Below are 27789 nucleotides of genomic sequence, written 5' to 3' on the forward strand. Positions count from 1 at the left end.
AAAAGTATCCTCTTGCTAATAGGTAGCCAGTGAAGGGCAACGAGGGAGGGTTTAGAGGGAGCTCTACAAGGGAGTCTTAGCACAAGTCGTGCAGCTGAATTTTGCAGGACTTGTAGCTTCCTCATGTTTTTAGCCGAAGTGCCCAGCAGCAGCACATTCCCGTAATCTATACGGGAAGTGACAAGTGCCTGAGTCATAGTGCGCCTGGCACTTAACGGTAAGAGATCCAGAGTGCGATTCAAGGTTTTCATGACTCCAAAACACTTCCCTACCGTTCTTTTGACATGGCTGTCATAGGATAGTTTATTGTCTATCCAGACACCCAGATTCTTTGCTTCCTGGCTAGGAGTAGGTACAGGTCCCAGACAGGAGGGCCACCAATTATTAGTCCAATTTGTATTATTGCCACCTATTATGAGCACCTCGGTTTTTGTTCCATTTAATTTGAGGCAATGCTCATTCATCCATGCAGCAAGCTTGCACATGCATGATTTAAAATTATCAGCCGCGGAGGAGGGAGCTTGGGAGAGGGAGATCATAAGTTGAGTATCGTCGGCGTAGGAGACAAGCTCTACGCCGAACAATTGGACTACCTCTGCCAATGGAGCCATATATAAGTTGAACAGGGTGGGACTCAGGGCAGAGCCCTGAGGCACCCCCTGATCTAATGACATGCTGTCCGAAAGGAAACTTCCCCTTTGGACCTGAAAGCTTCTGTTCGTGAGGAAAGCTTTCAGCCATCCCAATGCCTCTTTGGTGACCCCCGCTTCGTTTAGACACTGTAGCAGAGTGGAATGTGCTACAGTGTCAAACGCGGCACTCAGGTCCAGCATGATCAGAGCCATGGTCTTGCCCTCATCTGCTCCTTCCCGCAGAGTTTCAGTAGCTCTCAAGAGTGCTGTCTCTGTCGAGAAGCCAGATCTGAAGCCCGATTGAGAAGTATGGAAGGCGTTTCGGGCTTCAAGATGGACCGTTAGTTGGGCATTAGCTACTTTCTCTGCTAATTTAGCAAGATAAGGCAGCAGGGAGATAGGTCGTAGGTTCTCCATTATGTCCTGACTAACGTTAAGTTTCTTTTTGATGGGGAACACTATTGCTTTTTTCCAATCTGCGGGTAGACAGGCCGTAGAAAAGGACATTTGAAGCAAATGTCTAAAGTGGGGCTCTAGGACCGAGAGACTCCCAATCAGAATTATAGGTGGCGCAGGATCTCGCGGAGATCCAGATTTAATAGTTTTACACATTTTTATCAGTGTTGCAGTGGGAGGTACAGAAAACGTACATAGGCAAAGTTGCGTGCGAGTGTGGTCTATGTTCTCTACAAAGTCAATGCCAGGTTTTATATTGTTGGAAAAATTCACATAGATGTTTGTGATTTTATCCGAGAAATACTTGGCAATTTTATTGCAGGTTTCCACTGAGTCATTGTGTGAGGTAGGGTTGTCATCAACTATCGAGATTTCTTTGTAAATCTGGAAGAGCTCCTTTGGTTATTGTAGTACGATGCTTTGACTAGACGTACCTTTTTATAATATTGTTTTTGTGCTATTTTATATTGGGCCTTGATTTCAGGGCAGAAATTAGTACGCCAGTCTCTTTCAAGCTTCTTACAAGCTGTTTTCGCAGACTGGAGCTCCTGACTAAACCACGGGGCTGTTTTTTTTGTTCTCGTGGCAGTTGTTATAGTGCGAATAGGAGCAGTGGTGTCCAGTGCTTTCGTGATACAGTCTTGTAGGTAGGCATATGATGTCTCACAATCGGATCCTTTAGGAGGACCAGCATCCAAAATAATTTTTTCAAAGGAATCATTAGTGAAGTTTTTCCATCTTCTACGTTTGAAACGCTGTGAGCTCTGTATATGCTGCTCAGTCTTTTCTAGTTGGAGTACAATCGGGATTATGAAGTGATCAGACCAGGGTATTGGCTGAGGGGAGAAAGTCTGAACTCCCTTCCAGTTACAAAATACAGGATCCAGTAAATGACCTAGACGATGTGTTGGGTCCCTGTATTTTTAGCTGTAGATTCAGAGAAGCTAAATCTAATTTGATATCATCCGCCTCTTTATCAAGGGGGTCGTCGAAGTGGACATTTAGGTCGCCTAGCATTACAATGCGCGTTTTTCTAAGTGCAAGATGGGTTAAGGCTTCCATAAGAGTAGGAGTAAAATCATAGAGCCTTCCCGGGGGGCGGTACACCAGAATACCTGAAAAGGAGTGATTCGGACCAGTTATGATGGTAAAAGTTGCCGCTTCACTATGGTCGACCAGGATGGGAGAAAGGGTACATTCTAGTGGGGCTTTAGTAATAATGGCGATGCCCCCACCTCTGCCTTCTTTCCTGTCCAATCTGGCGATGGAGTACCCAGGTGGCAGGGCTTGAATAATATCGGGATCTGAGCAATCATCCAGCCATGTTTCTGTAAGAAACAAAATGTGAATTTTGTCATCTTCAAGTAAGTGGAATATTTCTAGACAGTGTTTTCGTAGAGATCGACAGTTGAGCAGAGCAGCGTTTAAAGTGTTTAAAACGTTAGTGATGACGGCATTATTAGCAGGGGAAAATGTGCACGAGCTGCAATTTCCTAGAGATAAAGCATGCATCGAATGATTTTGGCATTTGGGAATACTAAGCCGGATGTCCAGCAGATCTTGTCGGTTATACCTACAGATGGTAGAAGTAGGAGAGCCAGGGATTAAGGCCCCGCGCCCCGTCCGGCCGCAGACGGGCGCAGACGGGCTAGACTTTGGCGCGACTTTGGCGCGATAACGGCGCGCCCGCTGCACGCGGTCGCTGACCTACACACATTTATAAGGGAGTAGGGGCAACTAGACCGCTGACCTGGCCGCCTGGAGCCCGGAAGTGCTCGGCTCCTCCTCACCCTCCGCAGCAAACGCCCAGAGATGGACGCGGCGGACCGGGGCGGGAGTAGGCGAAATGTGAAACAGCAAGGCTTATTAATCAGCCTGAAAGGTGAGGTGCATTCAAGGAAGTGACACAGTTATTATTACACACACAGATTTTAAAATGAGCTTCACTCGCAAAAATTAAAATACCACGCTTATGTAGTAGCGCTTTCAGTGTGAGGATTGGGAGAGCACAGCGCAAGCGGATAGAGTCTGCCACTGCCACCGGCAAGACTCTTCTCCACAGCGCGGCTGTGCCCCACTAACAGTTTAAGTACAAGCACCAACAGCGCACATTTTACTCTCGTAACGCAACTCTATAAATAGCGCCAAGAGGTAATTATGTTTTCCGAGTGCACTCTGCAAAGCCATTAGTGTTTAATCAAATAAATAATCAGCTGTATAGATGAAGATGGTGCCCCGGGAGCATTAATCGTGTAGCAGGTGCTAAAACAGAACGTGCAGCTGAGTTATGTACCATACGTGACCTTTGCTCTATAAAAACTTCTAGGTGTTTGGCACGGTTGATGCCGGCCGTGTGGCATAAACAACGTGGGCTTTCCTTGTTACACCGATGCAGACTCAGTTGGGTAAGGGTTGATGCTGGGTGCCGATGTCGGGCTGTATATATGGTGACAAAACGCTGCTTAAGTGGCCTCATACTGATACTGTACGTGCGTCAGTAGGCCTCCAGCAAGGCACCCTCCATTAGCAGTTAGCGGTCCTTGAAGATCTCACACCTCGCCTAGAAGCGGATTCTCAGAACCAACCCAAGCAGATCTTTGCTAACAGTAATAAAAACCCACTATCAGAACACCCGGGCATAAGGCACACGGCAGCAAGTCATTCCTCGAAATTACAGTGCCTTAGTTATCACGCGGTGCCAGCGCTATCTATTGCTTTAAAAAAAAAAAAAAAACAAGCAGGACTGCATTTTGCGTTACAGCCAGCTGTCAACGGCTTGGCCGTTAAAAGCCCAGAGTTATGGGCATTGTCACTGGGAATACCCAAATATAGCATTAAGCAACAAAAGGGTGACCAGTCCAGTTTTGCACTGGGCCTTTTAGTGCGCAACAACACATCAATGCATTTTTAGTAACTTTGGAATCGTTTGAGCTAGAAACACATTCTTTTGTTAAAGTCTGCAGATTATGCGGCAGATGATGGCTTTTGTGGCAAATGTCTGTGCCAATCTATAATTATGCGAAAATCACAGCTGTCTTATTATAAGTCCAGTGGCCCTGGTTATGAGCCTATAGGAGAAATGATATAATGCTAGTTACACCATTGCACTCACTGTGGGAAGAATGTTCTAAATTTTTTTTAAAGCGCTTTGACGCCTCGTCAGGGTTAGAAAGCGCTATATAAATGCAAATACAATACAGAAAAGGGCTCTTAAAGCATCCGATAAATGGCGTCTGCTGTGGAAGTCTCCCAGCACCGGGGAGGCTTATTTATGAGCTCTTGCATCACTTTTACTCTGCTGGTGCGTCACTTTTTGTGACGCACCAGCAGAGTAAAAAATGTGCCTTGTTGCACCATATTTACAAAGTGACGCATCTAGGTAGATGCGTCACTTTGTAAACCCCTGCGCCACATTATACCTGCGCCAGGTATAATGTATGCAAGGGGGGCGTTCTGACGCAGGAAAGAGTCATAGAAGTGACGCAGTGAAATCTATGAGATTTTACTGCGCCATTTCTTGGACTCTAATGCGTCAAAATCTTACGCTTGCCTGATGGCAGGCGTAAGACTGACGCAGGCACTTGCAACATGGGACTTGCCCATGTGAAAGTACACATTGCTGGAGTTGTGTCACTTTTGTGACAAACTCCAGCAATGCGTCACTTTTGCGCCTACAGATACGTCAGAAATACTGACGTATCTGTAACTCCTTGCGACATGATGCGTCATACTGTAAATATGACGCATCGTTAGTGTCGCAGGGAGAGCGCAGTGAAAAGTGACGCATCGCTGTTTTCACGCAGCGAAGCGTCACTTTTCATAAATGAGGCCCCCGGTCTTTTCTCACAAAATAAACCTGCAGCTGGTCTCCCTGCCAAGAGGCATCTAACAGCAGGCCTCTACTGAGAGAACAATCATTTTACGCCACACCACTTGCAAATGTCACCGTCCACCACTGCTAGCCGTGACCGCCACCGAAAGCTTCCAGCAAACAGCGCTCAAACGCTGAGCTCCGGTAACAAACACCACCGATGCCTGTCGCAGTAGCTTGTATAAATATTGTTGGGGGCTCATCCAGGCTCCGATTCGGCTCTTTCACCGCCGTAACACAAATGGGCATGAATTTCACCGCGGTTTCAGTAAGCAGTACAACGGTCCGGGAGTGACTCTCGCATGGGTCACGCAGCCGCCATATTGCCTCCGAGTAAAAACCATAAAATGTGGGTTTGTTTAACGTGTACAGGCTTCACAAATTCTGAGAATATTGAGCCAAAGGGGGCCCTGCACTGTAGGGGAAACTTTACCTCAGTCTCCAAGACTTCAAGGCTCCTTAGTGGGAGCGTCTTATCTTTTTCTTTGGCAGTGTCATGCTGTGTCTCCTTTATGAGATACGGATCCAGGACACTGCCCTCAATTGGTTCATAGATTTTCTTAAAGATGGCACTCAAATGAGTACCTTTGGCTCCTTTGAATCAAAACTTCTCTCTCTGGGCAAGCAGGTTCCTCAGGGCTCTGCCTGGAGCCCCGCGCATTTTTGCATCTATGTTGCTCCCCTTGTCCAGCTAGTCCTGTCCGGTGGTTTTGAAATACTTTCTTATGCAAACGAGACCCAATTAATCATCTCTTTTGGGCAACATAGTTTTATCGCCTGCATGAGAAAAATTGGCACTTGTTTGTCCCATAACTTTCTTCAGTTAAACAGAGACACACAGAGATTCTTCTGTTTTGCAAAGCACAACTCCACTGGACAGATGAATGGTGGCCTGCCGAGCTTAGCCCTGCTCGTTCACCCAGAAACTCAGCCTGATACCTGGGTATTTTGCCAGATAATAAGTTATCAATGAAGGACCAGGTTACATCTACCTGTGGCAAGTGCTTCAGGACAATGCGCCTTCTTAGGAGAATTATTTAGTGGCTTCCAAAGAAATCTTGAAAAACTCTTATCCAAGCATTGATAATCAGCCGCCTTGATTATGGGAATGCTCTTGTTGTAGGATACCAACAAGTTCATGCTATTTAAAATGCAGGTGGTACAAAACACTGCAGCCCATTTATTTAAGAAACTGCCGCCAGGTACACCATTAGTTCTTTTGTTCAGAGCCCTTCATTGGCTCCCTATAAGGAAAAGAGCATTATTTAAACCACTCTACCTGACGTATAAAGCTCTGTCAGGCAATAAACCCAAATATTTACGATAAATAATCCTTTATCTTCCTAGAAGAAACCTTAGATCAAAGAGTCAACTTCTTCTATGCCCTCGGCATATTCGAATGGTAAAGTACAGTGGCTGATCCTTTTCCTAACTTGCTCCTTACCACTGGAACAGGTTTTCCCTTGTTCATTCGGGCATGTGCCGATTTCCCAGGTTTTAAAAAACATCTCAAGATCTGGCTGTTTTAATGGCTGCTTCTTCATTTGTCTGCTGCCTCAGCACCGAGATGCCCTTCTAGGGGTGAGTCGTGGCGCTATACCAAGTATCTATTAACATAACATAACATTTGCTGGCTCGGTAAATTTGGAGAAAGTGCATTTCTTCTCGAAGTGTTAAATTTTCCTGTTTCAACAGACTACTCTGGCATAATTAAAACCTCTACTTTTGTTTTATACACCCTTTTGTCCTCCTGTCAATCTGAACTCATTTCTGCACATTTTAATAGTGCCTCATTGGTTCTCTTATGCCCACTTCCTAACACTATGTTACAAAAGATATTGACTACACTAGCAAGTAATTCATGTTTATGAGATTCTTTTGAAGGATTACAAATAATAATGATAGTTGATCATGATACAAATTATCCACAATATGAATCGAAACTCTTAGTTTGTAGGCAGGGCCAGTGGCTGGGATTGTGGGCGTTCAAGCGAGATCATAAAAGACGCGAAGAAAGTGGCGGTGAGCTGATGTTAGAGATCAATAGTAGTTATAGTCCAATCCAAAGGTGTATTGGCCCCTTCTACAATTGTCTTTGAAAAATGCATCCCGAGATCTTTGGTGGTCGTTTACGGGCACTCTAATGACACTGCACAGTTTGGCACTGCACCTGCAGGTTTTTATATGACTAAGTGTATCAACATAATAGTTTGCATTGTTTTGCACTACGCAAGCTCTCATGCAACGCAGGGCCGCAAGCAAAGTTTCCGCACTGCATTGCATAAAAGGAAGAGGGCAGAAATGCTCCACAGTTACAACGATATGGAGCCTTTCTGCCCTCTCCTCGAGCTGGCTCACTTCAGACAGCCTAGTGTCCATGCAGGCACTCTGGCACCACAGTGCCAGCGTGCCTGTGTAACAAGGAGAATTGTTTTTGGTCACAAAGGGATGCCTTACTGCAGGAAAACGGGGGCATATTATCAAGACAGGCGATAATGGGCTTGATAATATGCTCTATAGAATTCCAATTGAAGCCCATGTTAGATGTCTTTCACATTTAACATTGGGCTTCAATTGGAATTCCATAGAGCATATTATCAAGCCCATTATCGCCGTTTTCTGCCGCTAAAACGGCGAAAATTTCATCGCCTGTCTTGATAATATGCCCCAAGATTTTTCTTCTTGATACCCCATCCTCTGGGAGGCGAAGCAATTGCATGCAATCCCAGGTTTACAAACCTTTGTAAATCAGAGATTACGTGAAATCCATGGGTGGAAGCATGGGAATTCCCAGGTTCCACGTATGGAACGCCTCCCAGCATGAAATGTAAGGCAATGCATTGTGTTAATTTTTTTTTTTTTACAAAGTCACATAAGGCAGCACAAATTGCCCGTTCCGTGGCTTTGTAAATATCTATCCGCATTTAACTTTATGAATGCGCCACAAAAGTGGTGCAACCATGACGGTAAATGTTAATAAATCTGTCCCTAAGTAAAAAATGTCCTCTGACAGTGCCCCTAAAGCAATTGAAGCTGAAATCTAGCCAGTGGTGTAGCTAGGCCTTTTGTCGCCCGTGGCAGTCCCAGCTTTTGCTGCCCAGCGGCGATAGTAAGCAGGGGGGTGCTGCCGATCAATTACTGCCCCAGGTAAGGGGGGGTCCTGCCCCGAAACCAGGCCCGGACTGGCTGTTGCGGGCACCGGGCAATCCCCCAGTGCGCCGCAAGGTTGGGGGCTGGTTTTGGGCCCCTGTGGGCCGTTTTTGTTACAGGGCCCTGTACCAAAATCGGCTGAAAACCGGCCCGGCAAAGAGCTCGGCAGCACATCCAACCCCCCGGAGTGGGAAGGGGTGGCCGGCCGAGCACTTTGCCAGGGCCGGTTGTAGTTCCCAGTCCGGCCCTGCCCGAAACCTCACCCCCCCCCCACTCCCCCCCGGCTACGCCACTGAATCTAGCCAAGATCCGAGCAGTTCATTAACACTTTCTTTATTTACTTCATTCCCATAACCCAGGGTATCTGTTAGATGTTCAAAGTCGTTGGAAGTATACTTGATGGGGGAATGAAACTGGTCAATTGAGCAAGAGAGGAAGGAAAGGCAGATATCTTCACTGAACATGTCAGGGATATGAGAGGATTGAGCCCTCGTATCACAGGACAAGATGTCAAAGCCTCTCGTCAATAGAGAGCAGTCTTGTGTGGCTTCTAACATATTACGCTGAACTTTTCAGACCCTTATTCTGTAGTCTAACTGGAAATGTTGTGGCTTCAGGTAGTGTGCCTTACTGTTTGAGAGCAGTGATTGTCACTCCCCTCTTGAAGAAGGTAAACCTGAACTGCACTTCCGGACCAAATTACAGGCAATAACTCGTGTGATAAATTACCTCCCTGAAAAAGACAAGGGGCATGGCTAAAGTTGTGACTTTGGTGCTTGACAGCCATCTTCACCAACGTCATGCCTTGATTCCTTTGCAGTCAGGATTTTAATCCTGCCAGGTGACAAATCCGGCTCTACTAGTGATAAAGAACTGACGTTTGTGGCTATAGAAAGGCGGACTTTTGTTATATTCGATCTCTCAGTGGACTTGGACACTTTAGAAGAGAGGTCTTCAAAATGTTTGATGCCGGGACCCCCTTGTAAAACCTTTTTAGGCATAAGGACCCCCATCCGACAAAAGTTTCTAGAAACTGGTGCTCTTCATCATCAACTTTTGACAACCACAAATGCGGCTGTTAGACCTCATCACATCTATCCATCATTCATCCACCCACACTTTCACACATCCATCCATCCACCCTTTCATCCTTCCATCCATACATCCATCCTTCATCCATCCACCCTTTCATCCTTCCATCCATACATCCATCCTTTACCCATCCAACCTTCCATCCATCCACCCATCATTCATCCACCCACCTTTTCACACATCCATCCATCATTCATCCATGCAACCTTTTATCCATTCATTCATCCATACACCCTTTCATCCTCCCATCCATACACCCATCCTTCATCCATCCACCCTTTCATCATCCCATCCATACATCCATCCTTCATCCATCCACCCTTTCATCCATCCACCCATCATTCATCCCCCCACCTTTTCACACATCCATCCATGCATCATTCATCCATGCAACCTTTTATCCGTCCATACATCCATCCACCCTTTCATCCATCCATCCTTCATCCGTCCACCCTTTCATCCTTCCATCCATACATCTATCCTTCACCAATCTATCCGTCATGCATCCACCCTTTCATCTTTCCATCCATTCACCCATCATTCATCCACCCATCTTTTTACACATCCATCCATCCATCATTCATCCATGCACCCTTTTATCCATCCATACATTCTTCATCCATCTACCCTTTCATCCTTTCATCCATCCACTCTTTCATCCATCCATCCTTCAGCCTTACATCCATTCATCCACCCACCTTTTCCGTGCCTCTCTCATGGGGGGGGATCAGTAGCTCTCTGCGTCTTCTTCCTTCTTCTTTCCCGCTCATGGGAGGGCATCTCTGTGCCTCCCTGCTGGGGGCGGGGGACGTGTCACGGGACCCACAGCTCCAGGCACACAACATCCATTGAACTCAAAGGGCTAGACTACAGCCTACTTCCTCAAGACACCCCCCCCGCCCCCCCAGCTCGTGTATGTGAGCCCGGCTGAAACAGCTTCAGGGACACACACACAGCCACACCCGAGTACTTGACAGGTCTTTAACAGACCTTTTACTTGTTAATGAGGCGTTGATGTTTTTCACACCTTGGTGTGAATTAGGCCTCCGCTGTGAGCATCCTCGATCACCCCAATGCCAGGAATTGCACTCTGCAGAATCTGCGACCCCCTTCCCAGGACTCCACGACCCCCCTGGGGGTCGCGCCCCACAGATTGAAGACCTCTGCTCTAGAACATGCCTTTCTTCTGAACAGAACTGCCCTGGTGTAACTTGGTTCCATTCCCTCCTAACTGGGTGTACCCAAGAAATAATGTTTGCTCCCCTTTTATCAGTACTGATTTTGGGATCCCACGTGTTCCCCCTCTCACCTTGTTATGTTATGTTATGTTATTTATTCTTTTGTATAGCGCAACGGTTACTCAAAAAGAGTGTCCCGGCGCTTTAGGTAAGGGGAACTAATTCGGAATAACATAACACAGTTAAAAAAGAGAACACAACACACACAAAGACGAAGAGGGACTGCTAGGGAGGCCTACTGGGTAAACAACCAAGTTTTAAGACCTCTCCTAAAATCCAGAAGAGTAGTAGCCCCCCGAAGTGGAAGTGGAAGCAAATTCCACATCTGTGGGGCCAGCAGACTGACCTGTAAAATGTATATCTAGTCTTGTTATTTCACGTCCTATATCATGTCAATCTCATGCTGATGACACCCAACGTTTTTACAAAGTTAGCTGTCTATAAGTTGTTGGTAACGTGCCTCGAAGAAGTAGAGTCCTGGATAGCAAACTGGTTCCAGGGTTCCTTGGAACGAGTTTCCTTGTTTTTTTGATCTTGTGTGTAATATGACCCTGTCACCGCACATTTGTGCAGTCCTCAAAAACGGGTTATTCCTGCTCTCTACGCTCTTTCCTGTTTCATCAGAATGACTCCAGAACACTAATTTTCTAGTTGTTGGTGCTGCCATCTAGTCTCATAGTGACAAATACTTTTGTGCCTGTAAGCTCACAATTATGCCCTTACAGATAGCTTAGCATTATGAAGTATGCTAGGTGGTGCACTTATCTTTCTCTGTTTCCTGCAGAAACCCTCATATGTTTTAGGCTACTTCAAGAATTTCTTTTTTACTAGTCACCTTAGCTTTAAAATGCTTTCAACAGCCAAGTCAAGAAAATGCCAACGCCTAGAGACCCTCGGGTAAAGGTGCTCTACAAACATAGTATAATAGACCATCATGGTAAACAGTTAGGTCCATTGATCCTTTGTGATCAATGGACAACAAGTAGAGTAAGGGATTGAATTTGATGGTGTCTCCTGGGAATCAGCCTTCTCCCGGGAAGAGGTATCCAAAGGCTAAAGCTCAACAATGGCCTAGTTTTCATTGCATCTCTTCCATCTAACTCTGGAATAAAAGTATCAGGACTCTTGTGAAAAAGGTTTCTGTAAGCAGGGGAGCTATTTAAGAGTAAACATAACAGTAGTGTAAGTCAGTTTCCTTAGTTTGCTCTGGACAACCTCTCCCACCACCACACCAAATGACTTTCAGTATACTGACACCACAGTGACTGTTTGCACAGAGAAAAAGCTGACTTAATTAGTACCCTTTATGGAACGCTGAAACTGTCTCTGCCAAGCAAGATGCTTAGAGCGCTGCCTGTAGTAACTATCCATGTCTGCCTGTACTACAGGTGTAGCTGCAGGCACATGAAGCAGAAAGTGTGAATGACTTAAAATTCTGAGCAGACAGCATTTGTTCGTAATAACTAGGGGAAGGTACAACAGTAAATAATGGCCTTTCCACTAGTGTTACCGCTCTCCGCTCAAGGCATTAACTTTAGCTAACATCATTGATGAGGGTATTATTTGCTGTTAATTGCCTATTTTGCTACTATGGGCTAAGTCCACAATAGGAAAATAGCAATGAAACGGCATTAATTGTTAACATCAAGTTTGTGTCTTACAACATCAATGATACTACATTAATGACATTGTATTTACAAGGTAAGTTTAAAATGTATTTTACTATCACATTGACCCTACAACGACCGTGATATTTTATAATTGCATGACTCTTTTAATAGGTAAAGAAATTTGGCTAATTATAATTGTAACCCTAGACAGCTTTAAAATAAATGTCATTATATTCCTCGAAACAAATGCTAAAATCAACAAATGTCATGTTCATCATGATCTACCGGGCAGCCGGCGAGGGGACTGGAAGTCTGGCTTGCAAAAATTGATTCCCAAGATCGCATAGTATTAGATAATAAAATGCCTTGTGTTTAAACTTTCCGTATAGTAGAGTTTTATACATTCCATGAACAAATAAACAGCACACCTTAAAGAGTGATTCTGCCACTATTTGGTGATCAGAGCTAATATAACATAATTCATTGTGTAGACAACATTTACTAGGAAAACCCACACATATTATGGAATTAGTGAACTTCAGACGTTAAGGGTAACTTTACATTGGTTACAGTTCCGGGATGTATGCTTGTCTATTTAAGAAGTGAGCTTGAAAATAAAGAAACACACTACCACAGTGTGAGAGAGGAAATCCATAGTGGGGACCATAGAATACTGTCTCACTTACAATACAGCATCAAATAGGGTATCCTACCACCGTGAGATCTGTGGGTAAAAAACAGTGGGACATATTATCAAGAAGCAGTGCTAAAATTATCGCCGCTTCAGTGGCAGGAAACTGCTGCTAAAGCAACGATAATGGGCTTGATAATAGGCCCTTGTGAATTCCCATAGAAGTCCATGTTCTGGTGTTTAACATGGGCTTCTATTGGAATTCTAAAGGGCATATTATCAAGCCCATTATCGCCTCTTAGCGGCGTTCATTTTAGCACCGTTCTTGATAATATGCCCCTATGTTCTCCAGAGGAATATAAAATATTTTTATATATGACCCTATTGGGATCATGGTTCATCATCGAGTCGCTCCCTGGTCCCTAAAATTCAGGGTGGGCTCAACCATTTGCCAGGGAGCACTTTAGATAAAGTTCTAGATATAATGTGAAATGTGCATATCAATACCTAGTGGTTACCCCATTCTGGGTACAGCTGGTAAGATTAAAACGTATAAAAGGTCAGGTTATGTTGGGAGGAGTTACTATCCATACACCCTATAATGAAGTGAACATGTTTCGGCCCTTCCCAATGGTACTCACAGGGTCCTAATGATGACGCGTGATATTAATAGAGTGTATAAGGGTCATGTATACAAATGTTTAATATTGCTCTGGTGAACTTAGATGAGGCCATCATTTTTTAAACTCAGATCGCAGGGCTGGGGCAGAGTTTTGGGGTTTTAGGGTCAGGGCAAGGGGGAGGGAGTTGGTGTAGTTTTGAGTGCTGGTGCTGGGTTGGGGTGGCTTAGGGGATAGGGTAAGTTTTAGTGCTCAAGGTAAGGGGGGTTGTGGTAGTTGTAAGTGCTGGGACTGGGTTTGGGGATTTAGAGGTGAGGGTAGGTTTTAGGGCCCAGGGTGAGGAGGGTCGGGTAGTGTTTTTTAAAAGGGGAAGGATTTTAGGCCTCAGCGTGGGGAAAGCGGTAGGAGTAGTTTTACAGGCAGCGCAGACGTATGTTTTAGGCCTCAGGGTGAAGGGAGGGGTCGGGTTCGGTTTTTTTAAAGGGCAGGGTTTTAGGCCTCGGGCGGGGAAGGGGAAGGGGACGTTTTATGGAAAGGACAAGGTAGGTTTTAGGCCTCAGGGAGGGCGGTGGGGAGGAGGTAGGGAGGATAGAATTTTAGGGCTTAGAGCTGGAGGAGGGTCGGGGTAGTGGTGAAACTTTCCATGCATATCCCGTTACCAATCATGCTTTTACAACGAAATTGCGTGGTAAAGGCATGTGTGGTAAAGGAATGCATAGTTAAGATGCATTTGTGGTTCGGGTTACATTGAAGAGGCACGCGAGGTTTAGCCATGCGTGCCTCTGACATACAATTGTCTGCTGCTCCTGTTGTCCTATGGACTTCCTGAGGCTCAGCAACACAGGTGGTGTTTCTGCAACTACCTTGAGGCGTAACCTGTCCTCTGTGAAATTTTTAAATCCCTCGTCAGAACCACTGGGGCCAAACCCCTGTGCACTGCATCAACTTGCTGTTGCTACGGCTTGTTGGCTCTGCACTCCAGAGATCTTCGGGCTACAAGAAGCTTCAGCCTCCAGCACCTCTTTCCTCCATGATCAGCATCCTCACTGGAACTACCGCACTGTGGGCCTTCATCTTTGGTGAGCTGCTCAAGGTCTTCTTGCGACTCCTGAGTCTTCAGCATGTGGGTCCTCCTGAGGGTCTTCTCTTGCTTCAATGGCTCCCCTGTTTGCTAGTGCCTGCTCTGACTTTTCTGCTGTTGGTCAGTCCCTTGGACCTTGCTGGTCCCAATGTTGCTCCTTTTTTGTCTTCCACCCTATTTGCGGCTACCAAGGCTTGTTGGTGCTCCCGCCAGACACCAACCACCTAGTTACCAACATCCAATGGGGGACAGCTCATGCATGGCTCCTGGTTTTCCTCAGCATCACCTGGGCATCACAGCTGCAGCTACAAGGTCACAGGTGACTCTTCAGAACTTCCCGACATCGGTGGGCATTATGTCTCTGTGCCTCCTGATTACCTCCAAGTGACATAGACTCTGTCCCCTCTGCTTGCAGGTTCTTCACTTCCAGAATTCACCCCTGGATTCCACCAGACTCCTTCACAGTCTTCTCTAGAGGCATCTTCTTTAAAGTCGTCCATTGTCGTCTATGACAGGTTCCTACATCACATCACCCCGGGGAACAGCCTTTACAACGCGGGCATTACCACGCGCTGCAATTACTACGCTGCTTTTACAACGCAAGTCGTTTCAACGACTTTCGCTGGAGGGCGCTGTTGGACAAGGAATAGTTTAATTTTCTATTCCAACAACTTCCCTACTGTAACGTGGGCTGGAGTTGGAATAGAAAATTAAACTATTCCACTATCCAGCGCTTACAGCGCAAGTCGTTGTAACGACTTGCGTTGTAAAAACAGCGTTGTAATGGCACGCGTGGTAATAGCCCGCGTTGTACTGTCATACAACCCATCACCCCTATGCACCCGGCTTCCCTGGTGTAGGTAATCTGGTTCCTGGGGCATCCACGGGTGAGACGGCTCTCCAACCTTCTGTCTTCCAAAGGGTTTCTTCGGGGGTCCTCTGGGAAGGGTCCTTCTTCTCCAAAACTGAACCTTGACTTCTCCATTGACTTTCATTGGGCATGGAGCTGTGTTTCCACTCGACACACAGTCTATCTGGGGTTCCTGGGTACTTACCTCAGGTGGTTCCTTGTGTCCCCAGCTGCCCTTGTTCTTCTGATCCAAGTCCCTGTCTCCTTTGCAGTTCTCATTCCACTGTTTAGTATATGGTCTGGGCTCCCCCTGGAGACCACTGTATTTTGTACTACTTATCCGATTGCTTTTAAAGTATTCTTGTGTATTGTGCTGATATCTCCGGGTAGGATATATACCAATGTGATAGTGATATTGTTTTATAATAAATAGACTTACTGTAGCTAAACACTGTGTGGTTTCCTTTCATCTAACCTACTTTACAGATTAATCTGGTAAAAAAAGCTGCTTAATACTCCTTTAAGATAAGCCTGAAGTCTGGTCTCCACAGCTACCACTTTAAGAGATTTCTATGGTTATTAAAGACCACTAAAATCACCATAAGGGTTGCCTGGATTATTGCAAGGTGCAACACTTGAATAAGTGTGTACCATATACTAAGCAAGCCTACTATACCCACCCTGTACCCTATCATTCATGTGAAGTAGGTTATTTACTTACATTAAGTACGTTGTTCTTGTCCATTTATTTTAATAAATAATATTAAACTAACACTGACTTTTAATCACAATAAATACACTTACTAGATTGCATTTTACTAAGCTAAATCAAAGTAGAGGCTAGTTCAGTAGTGGTTGTTAATATTGATAGGATCGATGCCAATGTTTATAATGATACATTCGGGCATAAGAATGAAATCGCAGCACTATTAGCAAATTCACCCTTCATTAACTCTCTATCAACCCTATTCCCTGTCTGCGCGCCCAACCAAGGCGCTTAAACCAAACAGAACACAAGAGGATGGATGAGAGCCGGTGGTCGGCTGGTGTGGCCGGCCGCACGCAGGTAGGTGTTTTTTTTAATTTATTTTAAATTCTCTCCTCTCTCCGCTCCCCCTATTCGCCCACCCACACCCATTCGGTAGCCGGCGCTACAGCCCTCTCTTGTCTTTTTTGGCACTACCCTCTGTATATAGTACTTAAAAGAAAGGAAAAGCAAGAAATACATGCCTGTTGTCCTGCCATACTCCATCATGTATCTCTTAATTTTACTTCAACTTCCCCTATTGGTACAAAAAACAAGTGCCATCCTGCAACTCTCTGATCTCCTTTGGCAGCCCCTCCACCTGCCTATATGTTTCAATGATAGTTACTAGTAGATTTGTTACCCCTTCCTTCCCATGGCTTCCCTCTCAGTTCCTCCAATCCCTGCTGTTCACACTGTCTCAGTGAGACCAGAAGCCGGCATAGGCACCTTGCTCAGGGGCTTTTTCACAGACAGCCACTCACTGCTGGACTGGCCATTCTGCCACTCTGTCATTAGTCCAGTGAGCTGCAGGCTAAGGGGCTGCTATCGGTGCTGGATGGGCTCCCTTGATCCAACCATAGAAGCCAACAAGGCTCCACTCTAGCTACTAACTCTTGAGGCTGGGGCTAGTTTAAAATGCTTTGGTTTCACATCCGGTCCTGCAAGGTTCGCTCTTCCCTATGGGTTTAAACTCACTAGTGGTAGGTAGAGGACAGGGCAGATGATGGCATCATCTGCTGCTCCATAGCTTCCCCAGGGGCCGGAGAGACGTGATGGAGGCAGGAGAAGACATGGTGGTGACCGACAGTTCCACCATTTCATCTCCAGGGATAAGTGGTGGATCACCATCCACCATTAACTACGGTCTCCGGAGACCTGAGGTGGGCAGCGGAAATGACAGCTTATTGGGATTCTGCAGCGGAAGTGACAAATTATGCGGATTCTATTACCATATTATTGTGGATGCAGCCCATTTCCCGTGAATTTAAACAGTTCCCCAGTAGCTTGTGCAAGCGCCTTGTAAAATGTGCCCTTGTCAACAATATCTCTGACTTAAATGAATAACACGTTCAATTAGAAACATGTTTAAAAATGTCACTCAAAAGGCAGCTCAAGATTCGCTTGCGCAGACAGGAAAAGGAGGATATGCACGACGGGGCCGATTTCCTTAGGGACAAAGGCGCACAGGTCTCTGTTTGCTTCGTCCTCCTACAATTGCTCACAAAGCAAACAGTCAAGCGTGAGTTCGAGGTTATGTTTGTTTACACTGAATCCCCACATGGGTTTCCGAGTTCGTTATTATTTGCCTAATGCAGTTTGAGAGAAAGACAGAATGAGATGGAACCAGTGGGTGAAGTCAGTGGGTGTAAACGAAAAACCGCTGCTCGCATGCAAGAGTTAAATCGAGTTTAAATGGATTGGTGGCGGACGGTCTACCCAATTACTCTTTAAGCAAGTAATTTCAGTTGTTTTGAGAGGATGTTTTCCAGGCTTTACTGAAACGTAACCCAGAGAGATCGTGGGCACAAACAGTTTATTTAAGCTTCCCTAACAGGCGCACGTGCATGCAATAAAGCACCCCCCCCCCAACAACACATACACACAAGCGCACGCACACAACCCCCCCTCCCCGCCCCCCCCATGGTTTCCTCACATACATAGAACCAGTACCCTGCCATTTGATAGAGGCGATCTGGAGGCCACAGAACTAGAAACTTCAAGGCTTATTTACATTGCACCACCAATGCGTCACTTTTCTGACGCACTGGCTGTGCAGTGTGCCTGCCCATATTTACAAGGCCAGATAAAGTCACTCTGCGTGACTTTTCATGGCCTTGTAAATATTGGCCCTTTTTACACATTTTTTTTTTTTTGCAGAGTTTTATATAGCGCAAACTAGACCCGAACCGAATCAGGTATCAGAGCGCTTTACATATTTTCCAGTTACGTTACATTTTACGTTTTTTTTACGCTTCCTTTAGGCACGGGGAGATTAAGTGATTTGCCCAGAATCACAGGAGGTTTTGGCGCCGTTACCTAGACTCGAACCCAGATCCCCAGGTCCGAGGTCGAGCGCCGTAGCCGTTAGGCCAACTCCTCTCCCCATTACTCTGCGTGAAAGGGGCGTTCCATGGGTGTTGCTGTGGGTGTTTTAACGCAACATCCGTGGAACCTGACACGTTCCCAGATTCACAAAGTGTCCTAAACTTGGGAATGCGTCAGAATCCTACACCTCCAGAGGCGTAGCAGTGATACAACGAGGAGAAACACTTTTATTTCACCCCATTTTTTGCTCTTTCTAAGAAGAAAAACGCCATTAATTCTTGATTTTGTGCAGTAAGGTGTCCTTTCCTGCTCAACAAAAATCATCCCTGTCCTGCACAACAACAATCATCCCTGCAACGCAGGCACCCTTGTCCCATGGTGCAACAGTGTCTGTGTTGGCGCACTGCTGCTGTTTGTGCCCCGGCACTGGGGAGGACAGGAGTGCACCATATTTCTTGTAAACATGGTGCATTCGTGGCTGTTTATTTTGACACACGGTAGCACAGCAAGAAGGCTTGCTGGGCTGCCATGCGTCAAAATATAGTAAATGAGGCTCTTACTATAGAATGGCCCAGTGGGCATTCACACATTACTGGCTACATGGCCCTCCGGCCCTCCCGCACTTCTGGCTGGAAAAAGATGCTGGGGCACCGCTGGCCTTACCACAAGAGTTGTCTCACAGACCAGTCGGGCGTTACAATGTGCTTGATTCTCTAAACGTCACGGTTTGTACCTGGCACAGACTTTTAGATATGCAAGTTAGTGTATGTGGTTCCCACTGGGACAGGAACTGGGCATGATCCGCGCATTGGGAGAGCTGAACATACGATTTATGGGGGTACTTTTCTAAGATGGCTCTATGATCACATGGGAAGCGGTTAGTGAGAGAATCGAGGAGCCCACTGCCTTAAGGCTGTTCCAATACCACAGGGCACACAGTGCAATGCAGGATTTCCTAGGCGACAATATTCTAGAACCCCCGGAGACGCCTGCTCTGAGGTCTCTAGTGCAGTCCACTACACCCTGCCGTTTGGTGTCTCGATTTAGTGCATGTGCATGGGACACTCATCGGCCGGAGATGCAGCAGGCTAGATTAGAGTGGCAGATGGATCTTGGACTCCCTATAAGTAACCAGCAATGGAAATGTTGTTGTAAGATGACCAAGCTGATATCCTTGAATAGTAGACACTGTCTATTTATTACATTTTTAAATATATAAACAGAGTATACTACACTCCGGAGCGCCTTTGTCGCTACTGCTTATGAGTGCATGCACATTACCAGTGCTATGGGATGGATGGTGCATGGTTTGCACACTTGGCATGGTACTACCCTGGAGTGCAGACTTTTTGGCATGATGCATTCACTGAACTTGGAGCTATCATCGGAGAAACACTGATATTTGGTCCTCTGTCAGCACAGTGTTTTGTCAGAGAGGTGCCTAGGGTAGGGTGCCCAGATTTTGAGAAGCAAAAACTGGGACAGACCAGACTTAAAGGTAGGACTAAAGCCTTGTGGCCTGTCCCTTTTTTTTCATAGCCTTGATATATATGTGTGTGTGCATGTGTGTATGTACATATATATATGTGTTTTCCCATACCATAAGGTATGGCAGGATCCCCACCACACCCTTGCTCTCTTTCCCAGTCTGTCTCCTCTGCTGGGACCATTCAGTGGACCTCCTCCTGTGCTGTCTCACAAAAACAGACGCATTTCCCTAATTATTTGCGACTGCAGAGGCCTCTGTGAAAGGAGATCGTCTTTCTATTCTGCTTTGCAGAATGACCTGACCTTTGTTCCAAAAAATAGGGACATGTATTTAACATGAAGAAAAGTTTTGGCACTTCGGGTGCGGCGTTTCGTGGCACTGGGTTGGCTGCTTGCTAAATGCCAGATAGCTATGAGAGGGGCCCATGGCCCCCTTTCTACACTAGGAAACTGGCACGGAGCTATGGCATATTGCAATGTACAGTCAGAGAAGTACCCCAAATTAGTGCCACAATATCTCCCTACAGACAGTTGGAGCCCCTATCAGGCATATTTGTTATCTGCTAGTGACTCTGATGGCGACAATGTCCCCGACGAATAGTCGTACCTAGTGTGATAATACCACAATGCGACAGTATGTATGAGGTTATACTCTGTAATCAATAAGACACTCTAAGAGCCCTTGGGAGATTAGAAGTACAGCTTCTGTTGTGGTGGTTTTGTTGCACTCAGGAATGGGTTGTATACAACAAGTCTTTTTGTGAAGCGGATTGTAGCCATTGCCATGTCTTTGACTTCACTAGGTAAGACAGCATGCCACTAGTATTGGCTCTGAATGCTCCAATGTATGTCTGTACACTGCTTATACACTGTGCCAAATGCTATTATACCTCCATTGTACCGGGCCGATGACATCAACACATGTTCATGTGTAACTGAAAAGAAAAAATACATAAATAAACTTAAAAAAACTCACACATGAAATGGAGCCCTGAACCATAGCACATATGAGCGGGTGACTGGAAAAATATGCATGTGATCTTTTGATGGTGGCATTTGAAAGTTTTTTTATTTTTCGACTTTGACATTCAAATATGTTTTGACAGTTTGAAACAAAGTAAAGGAGCCTGCCTTCTTTCACTATGCCTGACTACTACACGTTTAAAAAATCTTGGGGCATATTATCAAGGGATTTATCTCCGCTTTTTTGGCTTTAAAAGCCAAGAAAGCGGAGATAAAATGATCTCCCTATTCCCTAGCTGTCGCTAACACCAGTTAGTGGCAGCTAGTAGGAGATAGCGACCATCTTGGGCCCCGCTTTGCATGTCAGAGAAATTTATCACTAATGACATGCAAAGTGGGTGTGCCAAGATTTTAGCGACTGAAAACAGTCGCTAACATCGCTATCTCCTATTACCAACTTTTGGAGATATTCGCGCTAAGCGCGAATATCTCCAAAGGCTAACACCTGCCCTGAGCAGTTCTTAGCCATGTTATCCAATGGGAGGTGGATAACATGGCTATGAGCATTCGCTCGGTAATGCATATTCATGCATTGCGGCCGATTTTTATCGTTTCAGAGATAAACCTTGCTAATAGCAAGGTTTATCTGCGATAAAAATCGTCGCAGCTCGGCGATAAATTTTTCTCGCTAGCCAAGCAATAGCGATAATTATCGCTATTGCTTGGTAATATGCCCCCTTGTTTGTTTACTTTTTACAGCAGATAGAGGCAGTAGTTCTCATACAATTAATGTGGTGCAGAGACAGAATATCGACGTGGAAATATCTAATTGCATTAAAATCGAGTCAAAAATATCGATGGTGTAAAATATCGAGGTACATTTTTTCATTGTTAAATATATCGAATTTTATGTAATGCAGAAATATCGATTTTGTAAATCTCGATATCAAAAATTCTGTTGTAAACTATATTGATTTCTTTTGTATAATGTTGGTATTTTATTATTATTAATTTAATATTAGTTATATGTTTTATAGATATAAAAATATATGTTAAAAAGTATGTTTTCTTAATTTTTAATTAACACCTTGACCACGGCGCGAATACCGCCGCGGTGCAGGAATTCTAATCAGTGGGCGGGGTTCGGACAGCCCCTGGCCATCCTCCGCACATGCCCACCGTCACGTGGGACACCGGGGGCCATCTGCAGCATCTAAGGGGTTGAGTTTTAGGAGCGGGATGTTGGGTTTATAGGGGATATCGGTGGATAGTAATTAAAAAATGTAGGATTCAAATTTAAATATTTTTTGAATTTTTGTTATATTTTAGGAGTGGGATGTTTTAAAATATTAAGGGCCTGATTCTGAAGCAGTTTGGAAAGCATTCCCACCTAGGGCCTGATTCTGATGCGGTTAGGAAGGCCTCCTAACGGCATTTGCTCCTTCCAAATCGGATCAGGAACATGTCTTACCGACCGACGGCCCAATTATGATGCGGTTAGGAACATATACTCCCATTGAAGTCAATAGGAGTCCAACCAAAGCGGAGATAAAATGATCTCCCTATTCCCTAGCAGTCGCTAACACCAGTTAGCGGCAGCTAGTAGGAGATAGCGACCATCTTGGGCCCCGCTTTGCATGTCAGAGAAATTTATCACTAATGACATGCAAAGTGGGTGTGCCAAGATTTTAGCGACTGGAAACAGTCGCTAACATCGCTATCTCCTATTACCAACTTTTGGAGATATTCGCGCTAAGCGCGAATATCTCCAAAAGCTAACACCTGCCCTGAGCAGTTCTTAGCCATGTTATCCAATGGGAGGTGGATAACATGGCTAAGAGCATTCGCTCGGTAATGCATATTCATGCATTGGGGCCGATTTTTATCGTTTCAGAGATAAACCTTGCTAATAGCAAGGTTTATCTGCGATAAAAATCGTCGCTGCTCGGCGATAAATTTTTCTCGCTAGCCAAGCAATAGCGATAATTATCGCTATTGCTTGGTAATATGCCCCCTTGTTTGTTTACTTTTTACAGCAGATAGAGGCAGTAGTTCTCATACAATTAATGTGGTGCAGAGACAGAATATCGACGTGGAAATATCTAATTGCATTAAAATCGAGTCAAAAATATCGATGGTGTAAAATATCGAGGTACATTTTTTCATTGTTAAATATATCGAATTTTATGTAATGCAGAAATATCGATTTTGTAAATCTCGATATCAAAAATTCTGTTGTAAACTATATTGATTTCTTTTGTATAATGTTGGTATTTTATTATTATTAATTTAATATTAGTTATATGTTTTATAGATATAAAAATATATGTTAAAAAGTATGTTTTCTTAATTTTTAATTAACACCTTGACCACGGCGCGAATACCGCCGCGGTGCAGGAATTCTAATCAGTGGGCGGGGTTCGGACAGCCCCTGGCCATCCTCCGCACATGCCCACCGTCACGTGGGACACCGGGGGCCATCTGCAGTATCTAAGGGGTTGAGTTTTAGGAGCGGGATGTTGGGTTTATAGGGGATATCGGTGGATAGTAATTAAAAAATGTAGGATTCAAATTTAAATATTTTTTGAATTTTTGTTATATTTTAGGAGTGGGATGTTTTAAAATATTAAGGGCCTGATTCTGAAGCAGTTTGGAAAGCATTCCCACCTAGGGCCTGATTCTGATGCGGTTAGGTAGGCCTCCTAACGGCATTTGCTCCTTCCAAATCGGATCAGGAACATGTCTTACCGACCGACGGCCCAATTATGATGCGGTTAGGAACATATGCTCCCATTGAAGTCAATAGGAGTCCAACCAAATCGCATCGGGAAGCATCCAGATGCATCGTACTCCGGTGGTAGGACTTGGGTCATAAACCATTTCCAAACCGATTTGGTCGGGAAGCTTTCCAACCAGCATCAGAATCGGGCCCTTAGTAGCGGGATGTTGGGTATAAAGAGGATGAGGGGGGGGGTAATTAAAAAAATTGGTATAAAAATGAAATATTAGAAAAAAATCATAAAGTTTTAGGAGCTGGATATTGGGTTTATAGGGGATACGGTTGGAGAGTAATTAAAAAAAATGCAAAAATATTTATAAAATATTTTTAAAATATTTGAAATATTTAGATGTGGGATGTTGTATTTGGTTTTTTATCCAGCACTTTCCTTGAGCTTATTTTGTTTTGGAGTTGGAATAGTACTTTAATTTAGTTTATTATCTAGTACTTTCCCTGAGTTTAGTTTGTTTTGGAGTTGGAATAGTAATTTAGGGGCTCATCACGATGGCGGTAAAATAGCCACCGCCGGGCCGGCGGTGGCGATTGTTCCACCATCATCATGAGATTTACCCCCACCACATTATGATGGCGGTGGGTATCGCGGCGGACGGGAAGTCCGTCCACCGCTTTTCCGCTGGTGGCAATCGTCACAAGTGCCTGGCGGAGCGGGCAGCATGCTCACAATGGTGAGGGAGCCTAGCAGGCTCTGCCGGCACTATTATGATGCCAGCAGAAGCCAGCCTTTCCGTGGTGGTTGAACCGCCATTGAAAGGCTGGCGGAGAATGTCTTCAGGGGCCCGTTGTGTTGGGGGAGGTGTGGGTGCACTGGGGGGTACCCATGGTACCCTCCTACATTTCACTGCACCAAGTGGCAGGCACAGTGTAGTGCCTGCCACGTAGTACAGTGAAATGCACAACGTGCTCTTTTTAACTTCGCGGCGGTGCTGCTGTCAGCAGCCACCGCCGCAATGTTATAGGTGCAGAATCTGACCGCAGCGGTGGCGGTCCCATCATAATTGTATATGCAGGACCGCCACACGCATCGTGGTCGGACCCAATCACCGCTACGGTGGCGCAATGCTGGCCAATGTTACAGCTCTGACAGGTGGTTGGAAAAGGACCGCCTGTCGGAACCGTGGCGGTCAGGATTTCTGACCCCCACACTTCACCAACGATTCCCCCATCATAATATGGTGGGCGGAAAAGCACTGTGCAATGGCGGAGGGCCCACCACCGACAGGCTGTTGATAGTGGGCCTTCTACCAACGTAATCAGGCTCTTAATTTGGTTTATTACCCAGCACTTTCCTTGGGTTTTGTTGGTTTTGGAGTTGGAATAGTAATTTATAATTTTTTATTATCCTGCACATTTCCTGAGTTTAGTTTGTTTTGGAGTTGGAATATTAATTTAATTTGCTTAATTATCCAGCACTTGCCCTGAGTTTTGTTGGTTTTGGAGTTAGGAATAGTACATTTTTATTGTTTATTAGTTATTTTATTTTTATATTTTGTATGTACATTTAAATAAGAAAGGAGATGTGTGTTAGTTAATATTGTAAAGGTTTTTATTGGTTACACATGTATTTTCTGTTTTTTTTTACAGTTTATTTGTTCTCATTTGATTTTGTTATACATTTTTTTCACAATATTAAAAACATTATTCAGGTATTTTGACGTTGTTCAAAAATAATTACAAAGTATAATATATTTTTAACAAACGTTTTTCATGTAGAATTGTAAAATAAACAATATTTTTTAACATACAATTTTAATGTAGAATTGGAAAATTAACAATATTTTTTACATACATATTTTGTAACACATTGATTTTTTTTTTTTTTTTTAATATAGTCATGTAATAGTAAAGTAAATATATCAATAGTTTATGTATTTTAAACAATTTGACTTCCATTGTTTATTATTTTTTATGACAAAAAAGTAAACATTTGTATTTATTTTTTTAACACTTCTTTAATACATTTTATATAATTCTATTTTTAAAACAATTATATCATATGTATTTTAGATATCTTTTGTATATTTTACTATTGAGGGGCCTATTCCGATGTAGGACGGACCTGAGTCCGTCCGACATCGGCCAGGAGCTGTAACTGAACGACTTGCTGTCGTCGGTTACAGCTACGCTAGTACGATGTGACCGAACAGAGGGGCTCATTAGGATGGCGGATGGACCTGCGTCCGTCCGCCACCCTAGAGGAGGAGGGACCGTCCGCAGGGGCAGCGGCGGTCCCTCCAGTGCAATTAGGATGTGACCGCCAGCCTGGCGGTCACATCCTCAATATTTAACATTGCGGCGGGTGCTGCTTGAAGCAGCACCCGCCGCAAGGTTAAATATGCATGCTTAGCATTTGCATGCACAAAGCGGCAGGCACCGCGCGGTGCCTGCCGCTTCGTGCACGCAAATGCAGGGTGGTACCCCCCATGTGCACCCCCCACACCCCCAATCACATTGGGGGCCCGCAACGGGCCCCCAAAGAAATCACCGTATGCCTCTCCACGGCGGAGAATCCGCCACGGAAAGGCATCTGTTTTCCGCCATCCTAATGTGGCTGGCGGTGTCTGATAGACACCGCCAGCCATGTTAGAGCTTTTCCGCCGTGGTCGGAAGGCGACCGCGGCGGAAAAGCTGCGGACCGATTTTGAGACCCACCGCCATCCTAATTTGGCGGGGGGTCTTTTGTGCATCCCCAGCGGTTTTCCCGCATCCTCCGGGCCGGCGGTGGCTTCCGCCAGCCCGGAGAATGCGGGAAAACCGCGATCGTAATGTGCCCCAGAGTTCGGTCGCACTCGTATACTTTACAATGCAAGCATGCATTCCGAGCGGAATGCATGCCTGCATTGTAGAAAGCAGGGGTGAAGTTCATCCCTGCGCCCTGTGGCCGGCACCCCAAAGTGCCTGCCACCGGGTGCAGGGATCAACGGAGGGGTGTCATAGGTGCCCCCAGACCGCCATCTGGCGGCGTCACACCCATGGGGCCCTGCTGGGGGCCCCCAGAGACAGCTTCCGACTGTCTTTTTGTGCCGGCACAAAAAGGCAGTGAAAAGCTGCCATCGTACTCCCTCAGTCGTAAAGAGGCGTCCGCAATCCGTAAATCCGAGGAGTCCGCAATCCGTAAATCCGAGTACGATTCCTTTCCGACTGAGCACATTGGAATGGCTCGTTCGGAAAGGAATCCGGCCAGCAGTGGCCGATTCGGTCGGAAGCGCTCGGAACATGGTACGGAGCCCTTCCGGCCGAAATCGGAAGCGTCCCCTTAGTATATTGAATATTATTTATTCAAATGATATTTAATATATTAAATTATATATAACTTTATATTTTCATATATATAAATTTTCATTATACATTTTAATATTTTTGGTACATTTACAGTATATGAAATAAACATATATTTTAATATATATTGAATATTATATCTTTTATTTTTGATAAAATAATATATAATATATATTTTACAATTTTTTGTATATTTTTGGAACATTTGTAAAAAAAAACTTACAATATATAAAAATATACATTAATGTCTTTGCATTTTAATATTATTTCTCCATTTTTTATATGGGGAGTAAGTTTTTTCCATTTTTATTATGCAGCTATTCTTTTTCTAGTTTCCTCACTTTTCTATCTATCTATTTCCTTTTTAGGTCATTTTGCAAGACGGAACCTCAAGATTAGGAGCGGCGTTTCGTCACTTAAGGTAAGTTTGATTTAATTACATTTTAAGGTAGGTTTAGGGTAGGGGCGAGGTAGTAGTAGTGTAGCAAGGTTTGTGAGAACCTTATTTGTTCATTTTTGGTGTATTTAGGTGTTGATTTGGTTGTTTAGTGTTTTATGTGTTTGCCGTAGTGTTGGATTAGAGTAGAGTGTTATGTAATGTTAGTTATGTGCTCTTTAATTGTGCTATTTTTGCTTATTGTTAATGCTAATGTTTGTGGGTTTGTACGTGTTATTGTGGGTGGGTGTTCTTTTATTTTCTTTACAGGTTTTCCCGATCGTGAATGGATGATGGTGTCATCCTGTTTTTTTGGAGTTTTTTACAAAAAAGGAAAATGTATTTGGTTTATTTAAAATAAGTTATTTTACATTTCCTTGTATTATTCAGGTTTGTTGAAGCATTTTTTTTTAAGCTATTTTTTGGTTTTTGAGGGTTTTGTTATTGAGACGATTGCATCGTTGGAGCATTTTTTTCTACAGTTGAATTTTTCCTTTATTTTGGTGGTTCCCTTTTCGAATG

This window comes from Lissotriton helveticus, chromosome 11, assembly GCF_964261635.1.
Source record: "Lissotriton helveticus chromosome 11, aLisHel1.1, whole genome shotgun sequence".
NCBI classification, from domain to species: Eukaryota; Metazoa; Chordata; class Amphibia; order Caudata; family Salamandridae; genus Lissotriton; species Lissotriton helveticus.